This window comes from Triticum aestivum, chromosome 5B, assembly GCF_018294505.1.
Source record: "Triticum aestivum cultivar Chinese Spring chromosome 5B, IWGSC CS RefSeq v2.1, whole genome shotgun sequence".
NCBI classification, from domain to species: domain Eukaryota; kingdom Viridiplantae; phylum Streptophyta; class Magnoliopsida; order Poales; family Poaceae; genus Triticum; species Triticum aestivum.
Window position 1 is genome coordinate 565,316,522 of NC_057807.1, and position 10,447 is coordinate 565,326,968.

Sequence of the window (10,447 nt, forward strand, 5' to 3'; positions counted from 1 at the left end):
ATATGCATAACGTGTACAATTTGTAGTATCGTGAAATACCAGCAAACAAAAAAGAATTAAATGGATAATAAAGCCAAATTGAAAACACAAAACTAAAGCAAAAATTAAAAAAAAAACACCCAAACATTTAGTACCGGTTGGTGTTACCAACCGGTACTAATGTCCTACACGCACACGGGCCTGGCTCGTGCCACGTGTTTGCACTTTAGCGCCGGTTCGTGACGAACCGGTACTAAAGGGGGGGGGGGGGCTTTAGTCCCCACTCTTTAGTGCCGGTTCGCCAACCGGCACTAAAGGCCGTCACGAACCGGCACTAAAGCCCGGTTCTGCACTAGTGTAAGAGAATCTCACATGGTTTGTGAAACTACATAGCATTTTATTAGTTATGAGTTGGGGCGGTCTTTCTGTTTTCTCCCAAAAAACATAAAAAGCTTAATGTCTCGATGCATTTGAAAAGAAGAATGGCAAAAAAACATATAGTTTACTTAAGGTTTACATGAGTGCCTCTGAATTTTAAATAATGACAACAATAGTTTCCTGTTTTGACTAAGATTCTTTATTTTCTTGAGATGCATGATGTAGATATTATTCAATACTGTTCTTATTGACATTTCTATTTCTGATAAACCACGAGGATGAATTGACAATGTATCTCTTCATCCTCCAGAAAGAGAGCTTCACGGAGGCCCTCCCGGTGTGGGAGATCATGAGAGCCTAGAAATGCGAATGAGCCTGGAAGGATTATTTCCTTGGTGTCGAGAGCGAAATATTTTGTGTTGGAAAGTTAGCCATGGACCCTGTGTCGGAGCTGTGGGATCATGATCTTGCCGGTGCGCTGGTCATGCATCAAGCATACGCCTTTTACTTTTAAAACACGACATTTTTGAGGTGCAGGATTTCTCACACAACAATATACGTAGGGCTTTCCAGACTATCTCATAGATTTTATCCTGTAAAGTAGTGTGAGTTGTTTCATATGCTCGAGTGTGAATGAATTGCAGGGGATGCCACTTCTGCTGGTTGGGACGCTGATGGCGTGTGTGCTTGTTGCCGCTGCTTGCATGTGGATGAGTAGTATAGTGAACAACTGGATTAGCTTGGGACATATGTGCTTCAATACATTTTTATCTGTTGGGCTTTAATATTCTACTAAATTTCTGATGATAACAATGTTCGAGGCACTTTTTGTTTCAGATTTTCCCCTCTTCTTTATGCAACAGCTGGTACAAGGTCTCTACATGTTGAAGGCTACTTCCATTCTTTCATTTTCATTTTCATCTTATTTTTTTAATGCATGACTTGAGGTGATTCATGGGTTGTAGGGCATGCAGATCGTCAAAATGATGTTAGCTCTATACTAAATGTATCAAAACATTGTTATGGTTACTTCTTATTGTTTGGTTACACAAAGTCATGGTAGCACAAGTTGTATGTATAGCTTGAGATACATGGTGATGCATCTTTGTGAGGTGCATAGCATCATCAAAGATATGATTAGGCTTAAGATACAAGGAGAAATGACGGTTATATATGGAAGTTAAATACGCAAAGTTTGTCATTTCCGTGAAGGACGGAGTTATGCTTAATTTCTAACATTCACATTTTGTTGTATATGGATCCATAATTAAAGACCAAGTTGTTTATTACGCGTGTGTTACTTTCTCTGTAAATAGATGTAACTTTTTAAATCACTAAAATAGTGTTATAAAACAACTTATATATGTTTATAGAGGTACGTACTCCCTCTGTCTGGAAATACTTGTCTTTAAAGTGGTTGTATATAGATTTATTTTAGTTATAGATACATTCATTTTATCCATTTCAAGGACAAGTATTTCCGGACGAAAGGAGTAGTACTTGACTGTCAATATGTAATGTGTTTTTGTAAAGTATGTATGGCTGGGAAGTCCATAGATATGGTGAGCGTATGGAAAGAATATCTACAAAGCTATATATAGTTTAAATTTATATTTGAGCTACATTGTTGAATTTATTGATTTTAATAAAATAATTGTGTCCTAACTAGATTGACTGGGAAAATTTGATTTTATGATTATATGTGTGTTACACATGCACGCTTATTAATTACTCCCTCCGTCCAAAAATACTTGTCATCAAAATGGACAAAAAAGAATGTATTTAGAACTAAAATACATTTAGATACACCTTTTTTTATTCATTTCGATGACAAGTATTTCCGGATGGAGGGAGTAGTAGGTAGAGAGCAGAGATAGAGATAGAGATAAGCAAGTCTAGAAAGCCAACGAGATAGCTAGCTAGCCACGTGATCCTTAAAGAAAAAAGCTAGCTAACCACGTAGTACGCCGCGCGCAGCGATCGACGTACGTACTACGTCCATGGCAACCATCCAACGGACCCGTCGCGCGCAGCGTGCGGACGGCCCGGCGGCCGTGCTCGCCATTGGGATGACGAACCCGGCGAGCAGCATGCTCCAGGACGACTACGCCGACTACTACTTCCGCGTCACCAACAGCAAGCACCATGCCGACCAGTGACGGAGCTAGACAAAAATGTTTGGGGGGCTAAAAGACAAAAAAAAACTGTAGTAAGCAGAGAACAATTTATAATGTGTACTCTTATTCAATCAACCATTAATCAACTGAGAGAAAAAATTGTAGCGCTATCACACACAAAAAGACCACTTTATAATGTCGTCGCCACTGTTCCAAACGCAGAGCTCTTCCTAACCTCGCCGCTGCATCCTCAACAAAGGCCGGACGGCATCGTCGAGAGCTCGAGGCTATCCGTTGCGGCGCCAACGGCTGGTTGAGTGAAGAACACCACATGAGCTGAGAAGCAGCCGAGCTGGTGAGTGAAGAGGGTTTGTTAGTTGGTGCATTGTGCGTGAAGACGAGCCTAATTCTTGTTGGCACAGACCCGTACGACCATCGAGTACTTTCCGACGTACTTGTACGATACGATTCGTCGACCATTGGCCGAGATACACACGCGTCCACATATCAGCTAGGGCGTGTTTGGTTGCCTAGTCTACAGTAGCTGCATTGCATAGCCTTCTCAACTCGGCCTAGCTATGCAAATGCAACCTCAAATGCATCATCTGCAAGTTATTTGGTTGCCTGCATGGACTGAACCACACTATCTGGTGTTTGGTTGCCTGCATGTTAGCTGGAAAACCCAATGTGTAGTGTTAGGTTGTATGCAACGCTTGATGTGTGGTAACCTCTTTGGCTAGTTGGTGAGGTTACCAACACACTTCGGCACAACCATGTACCACACATCATAAGCAGAGCAGAGCATAAACAGGGCATCAACTACTTAATAGTATAGTTCGGATAACATAGTACCACACATCATAATGATAGTTCAAACAGTTCAACGCATAAACCATAAAGCAGACTCGATAGTACTTAAGAAGGAGGTGCCCTGACCCTAGTCCCTGGCGGCGAAGGCTTCATCGTGCTGCCCTCACTTGTTGACCACCTCAATGCCATCGTCATTGAAGATGATGACCTTGAGGGTGTTGGGAGTCAGAAGCTTGAACGTCACCATGTAGCCGGTCTTGATCTGATGAAGGGCGGCGTAGGTGGCCCAACCCTGATCCAGGGTCACCCTGCCGTTCACCAGCTTCACCGTCACCCTCCAAGAGCAGCCAGTGTTATTCCTCAGCTTGAACTCAGCCGGCACAGCGATGAAGTGCTTGGTGAAGTCCAGGGGCATGGGGATGCACTCAAGCTTCGGTGCAAGGATGACCTTGCAGAAGTGAGTTGGGCCACCCTCCTCATAGTAGTGGCCGTAGTTGCGGCGCTTGATGAAGCCATGTACCTAGGGTAGGGTCATGGACCTGTCCAAGGTACCCTCCTCAAGGACATCTCTAGAAGAAGCTGTCTTTCAGTCGACCTGGAAGAATTCCACTCGACGGACACGAAGACACTCGACCATGAAGACTCACTCGACCACTAGGAGATCTTGGGTCACTCTGCATCCAAACGGTCTGTTATTAAGTAGTCTTTATGGCCATGATATCACTTTATGTAAGACGTTACCAGTAACGCCAAGTCTTTATGTACATTGAACCCTCCGCTACGTGGGCTGGCTGGGGTCCTGGCGCACTCTATATAAGCCACCCCCCTCCACAGGCAGAAGGGTTCGCACCCCTGTAACTCACACGCATATAATCCAGTCGACTGCCTCTGGGCACCGAGACGTAGGGCTGTTACTTCCTCCGAGAAGGGCCTGAACTCGTAAAACTCTTGCGTGTACAACTACTCCATAGCTAGGATCTTGCCTCTCCTTTAGTACCCCCTACACTACTGTCAGACTTAGAACCATGACAGTTGGCGCCCACCGTGGGGCAGGTGTCTGAGTGACTTATTGGAGAAGTTGCAATTTTTTCCGATCTCCTTCATCATGGTTTCAGGCGGAGTTTTGGTTGAGGGCCGCGAGATCCGTCTCGGCGCGCTCACGTTCGTCGCCGACGACTCTGCCTGGCTTTAGGAGGCTCCGCTCGACGTCGACGCGCTCCCAGTCCGCGGAGAGACGCACTTTTGCGCGTGCGTCCGCGGCATCCTCCTGCGGCAACCGTCGACCCAGTATCGACCGGTTTTTGTGTCATCCTCCCTCCCAGCTTCCCGCCGGCGCAAGCGCTCCGGTCGGTCGAGGCTTCAGCGGTGGGTGAGGCACGCGGTGGTTCGCCAGTCGACCACCGCCCAAGTCGCGACAATCGAGCCCGACGAATCTCTCTACGGCCTGTTTGACCTGTCGACTGGCTCTGCAGAGACTGCATCCGAGTGCGACAGCAGTGATCCAGCGGTGGAGGTCCTGATGGTCAATGGACCACATGGTCCCCCCGGCTTTCCCAGTGCCGAGGAAGGCGACGGCGGAGGCGATCCGTCGCATGCCCACAAGGAATACCTCCCCGAGCCCCTCAATTCGCTGCAGAGGGAAGAACTTCGCTGCCGGAACATGGATGCGCTTCACACTCCTATCGTTGGAGAAACCCCTGAGGCTCGCGCCTTAGAGGACGCGCGCTTGGCCAACCTGGCTTAGCGCACTCGACTGGAGAACCTTCAGCGAGCACTCGACGAGCGTGCGTGGCAACGGGTCCCGGATTCCAGTTGACGTCGGCTCTTTCCACCTCCGACTCAGGTATATCGAACTCCGATTCAGAATTTAGTAGCTGCAACCCGTATAGCAGAATCAATTCAGCCTTCCCAGTCAGAGGCTGGCAGAGGATTGATACAGATCAGAGATTTGCTCCGGGCAGCAGGGGATCAAAATTCAGCTGTATCATAGTTGCGGGACAGGATTCACAGCAAATCCGTGGCTGCGAATATGGTCCAGTCGGCTCATAGCCCCAGATCGCCCCTGAGGCGTGAAGGGCGTGGAGACCGGCACGATTAGTATAGGAACCGTGAGCAGTATGATCCCCGATTCGATCGCGATGATCGACGTCGAGTGCCCACCCCTCCCCCTAGGGGTGGATCCTACGTACCTCGACAGCAGGATGATAGATGCCAGCACAGTGGCGGGCGAAGAATTCTAGTCGACCCCAGGGAACCAGGCTTTGATGCGAGATCCATCATCGTTCAAGGTCTGGTCGATCGGAACAGAGCTCACAAAGAGGATCACGACAGATATGTATCCACCAGCAGCCGAGTGCATGTCTCCGGACCAGAGTGTTTCAGCAGAGCCATCAGAGCCGCAGTGATTCCTCCCAACTTCAGGTTGGCGACTGGAGTCATTAAGTTCAACGGTGAGTCTAAGCCTGATACTTGGCTTGAAGACTACCGAGTGGCTGTCCAGATCGGCGGCGGAAACGATGAGGTAGCCATGAAGCATCTGTTGGAAATATGCCCTAGAGGCAATAATAAAAGCATTATTATTATATTTCCTTGTTCATGATAATTGTCTTTATTCATGCTATAATTGTGTTATCCGGAAATCGTAATACATGTGTGAATAACAGACACCAACATGTCCCTAGTGAGCCTCTAGTTGACTAGCTCATTGATCAACAGATAGTCATGGTTTCCTGACTATGGACACTGGATGTCATTGATAACGAGATCACATCATTGGGAGAATGATGTGATGGACAAGACCCAATCCTAAACATAGCACAAGATCGTATAGTACGTTTGCTAGAGTTTTCCAATGTCAAAGTATCTTTTCCTTAGACCATGAGATCGTGTAACTCACGGATACCGTAGGAGTGCTTTGGGTATGCCAAACGTCACAACGTAACTGGGTGACTATAAAGGTAGACTACGGGTATCTCCGAAAGTGTCTGTTGGGTGACATGGATCAAGACTGGGATTTGTCACTCCATATGACGGAGAGGTATCACTGGGCCCACTCGGTAATGCATCATCATAATGAGCTCAGAGTGACCAAGTGTCTGGTCACGGGATCATGCATTACGGTACGAGTAAAGTGACTTGCCGGTAACGAGATTGAACGAGGTATTGGGATACCGACGATCAAATCTCGGGCAAGTAACATATCGATAGACAAAGGGAATAGCGTACGGGATTGATTGAATCCTCGACATCGTGGTTCATCCGATGAGATCATCGTGGAGCATGTGGGAGCCAACATGGGTATCCAGATCCCGCTGTTGGTTATTGACCGGAGAGTCGTCTCGGTCATGTCTGCTTGTCTCCCGAACCCGTAGGGTCTACACACTTAAGGTTCGGTGACGCTAGGGTTATGAAGATATGTATATGCAGAAACCCGAATGTTGTTTGGAGTCCTGGATGAGATCCCGGACATCACGAGGAGTTCCGGAATGGTCCGGAGGTAAAGAATTATATATAGGAAGTGCTATTTCGGGCATCGGGACAAGTTTCGGGGTTATCGGTATTGTACCGGGACCACCGGAAGGGTCCCGGGGGTCCACCGGGTGGGGCCACCTGTCCCGGGGGGCCACATGGGCTGTAGGGGGTGCGCCTTGGCCTAGATGGGCCAAGGGCACCAGCCCCTATAGGCCCATGCGCCTAGGGTTTCCACCATGGAAGAGTCCATGTGGTGGAAGGCACCCTAGGTGCCTTGGGGGGGAGGGAAACCTCCCCTTGGCCGCCGCCCCCCCCCCCTAGTAGATCTCATCTACTAGGGCCGGCGCCCCCCCTTGGCACCCCTATATATAGTGGGGGGGAGAGGAGGGATTTCAGACCAGCCCCTGGCGCCTCCATCTCCCCCCGTTACGTCTCTCCCTCGTAGTCTCGGCGAAGCCCTGCTGCTGTGACGCCCTGCATCCACCACCACGCCGTCGTGCTGCTGGATCTTCATCAACCTCTCCTTTCCCCTTGCTGGATCAAGAAGGAGGAGACGTCTCCCATCCCGTACGTGTGTTGAACGCGGAGGTGCCGTCCGTTCGGCGCTGGTCATCGGTGATTTGAATCACGTCGAGTACGACTACATCATCACTGTTCTTTTGAACGCTTCCGTGCGCGATCTACAAAGGTATGTAGATGCATCTAATCACTCGTTGCTAGATGAACTCCTAGATGTTCTTGGTGAAACGAGTCGGAAAATTTTTGTTTTCTGCAACGTTCCCCAACAGTGGCATCATGAGCTAGGTCTATGCGTAGTTCTTCTTGCGCGAGTAGAACACAATTTGTTGTGGGCGTAGATTTGTCAACTTTCTTGCCGTTACTAGTCCTTTCTTGCTTCAGCGGTATTGTGGGATGAAGCGGCCCGGACCAACCTTACACGTACGCTTACGTGAGACCGGTTCCACCGACTAACATGCACTAGTTGCATAAGGTGGCTGGCGGGTGTCTGTCTCTCTCACTTTAGTTGGAGCGGAATCGATGAACAGGGTCCTTATGAAGGGTAAATAGAAGTTGACAAATCACGTTGTGGCTTTAACGTAGGTAAGAAAACGTTCTTGCTAGAACCCTAATTCAGCCACGTAAAACTTGCAACAACAATTAGAGGACGTCTAACTTGTTTTTGCAGCAAGTGGTTTGTGATATGATATGGCCAAAGTTGTGATGAATGATGAATGATCTATATGTGATGTATGAGATGTTCATGCTATTGTAATAGGATTCACGACTTGCATGTCGATGAGTATGACAACCGGCAGGAGCCATAGGAGTTGTCTTTATTCTTTTTATGACTTGCGTGTCATCGAGAAACGCCATGTAAATTACTTTACTTTATTGCTAAACGTGTTAGCCATAGTAGTAGAAGTAATAGTTGGCGAGCAACTTCATGGAGACACGATGATGGAGATCATGATGATGGAGATCATGGTGTCAAGCCGGTGACAAGATGATCATGGAGCCCCAAGATGGAGATCAAAGGAGCTATGTGATATTGGCCATATCATGTCACGTTTATTATTTGATTGCATGTGATGTTTATCATGTTTTGCATCTTGTTTACTTAGAACGACGGTAGTAAATAAGATGATCCCTCACAATAAATTCAAGAAGTGTTCCCCCTAACTGTGCACCGTTGCGACAGTTCGCTGTTTCAAAACACCACGTGATGATCGGGTGTTTTATTCAGACGTTCACATACAACGGGTGTAAGACAGATTTACACATGCAAACACTTAGGTTAACTTGATGAGCCTAGCATGTACAGACATGGCCTCGGAACACAGAAGACCGAAAGGTCGAGCATGAGTCGTATAGAAGATACGATCAACATGAAGATGTTCACCGACGTTGACTAGTCCGTCTCACGTGATGATCGGACACGGTCTAGTTAAACTCGGATCATGTAATACTTAGATGACTGGAGGGATGTCTAATCTAAGTGGGAGTTCATTAATAATTTGATTAGTTGAACTTAATTATCATGAACTTAGTCTAAATATTTTACAATATGTCTTGTAGATTAAATGGCCAACGTAGTCCTCAACTTCAACGCGTTCCTAGAGAAAACCAAGCTGAAAGACGATGGCAGCAACTATACGGACTGGGTCCGGAACCTGAGGATCATCCTCATAGCTGCCAAGAAAGATTATGTCCTACAAGCACCGCTTGGTGACGCACCCGTTCTCCCTGCAGAACAAGATGTTATGAACGCTTGGCAGGCACGTTTCGATGACTACTCCCTCGTTCAGTGCGGCATGCTTTACAGCCTAGAGTCGGGGCTCCAAAAGCGTTTTGAGAGACATGGAGCATATGAGATGTTCGAAGAGCTGAAAATGGTTTTCCAAGCTCATGCCCGGGTCGAGAGATATGAAGTCTCCGACAAATTCTTCAGCTGTAAGATGGAGGAAAACAGTTCTGTCAGTGAGCACATACTCACTATGTCTGGGTTGCATAACCGCTTGACTCAGCTGGGAGTTAATCTCCCGGATGATGCGGTCATTGACAGAATCCTCCAGTCGCTTCCACCAAGCTACAAGAGCTTTGTGATGAACTTCAATATGCAGGGGATGGAAAAGACCATTCCTGAAGTATTTGCTATGCTGAAATCAGCAGAGGTAGAAGTCAGGAAGGAACATCAAGTGTTGATGGTCAATAAAACCACTAAGTTCAAGAAAGGCAAGGGTAAAAAGAACTTCAAGAAGGACGGCAAGGAGGTTGCCGCGTCCGGCAAGCAAGCTGCCGGGAAGAAGCCAAAGAATGGACCCAAGCCCGAGACTGAGTGCTTTTATTGCAAGGGAAGCGGTCACTGGAAGCGGAACTGCCCTAAGTACTTAGCGGATAAGAAGGCCGGCAAAACAAAAGGTATATGTGATATACATGTAATTGATGTGTACCTTACTAGTGCCCGTAGTAGCTCCTGGGTATTTGATACTGGTGCAGTTGCTCACATTTGTAACTCAAAGCAGGGGCTGCGGAATAAGCGGAAACTGGCAAAGGACGAGGTGACGATGCGCGTCGGGAATGGTTCCAAGGTCAATGTGGTCGCCGTCGGCACGCTACCTCTGCATCTCCCTTTGGGATTAGTTTTAAACCTTAATAATTGTTATTTAGTGCCAGCTTTGAGCATGAACATTGTATCGGGATCTCGTTTAATTCGAGATGGCTACTCTTTTAAATCTGAGAATAATGGTTGTTCCATTTTTATGAGAGATATGTTTTATGGTCATGCTCCTATGGTGAATGGTTTATTCTTTATGAATCTCGAACATGATGCTACACATGTTCATAATGTGAGTACCAAAAGAAGTAAGGTTGATAATGATAGTCCCACATACTTGTGGCACTGCCGCCTTGGTCACATAGGTGTCAAACGCATGAAGAAGCTCCATGCTGATGGACTTTTAGAGTCTCTTGATTATGAATCATTTGACACGTGCGAACCATGCCTTATGGGTAAAATGACCAAGACTCCGTTCTCAGGAACAATGGAGCGAGCAACCGACTTATTGGAAATCATACCTACCGATGTGTGCGGTCCAATGAGTGTTGACGCTCGCGGTGGCTATCGTTATGTTCTCACCCTCACTAATGATTTAAGTAGGTATGGGTATATCTACTTAATGAAACACAAGTCT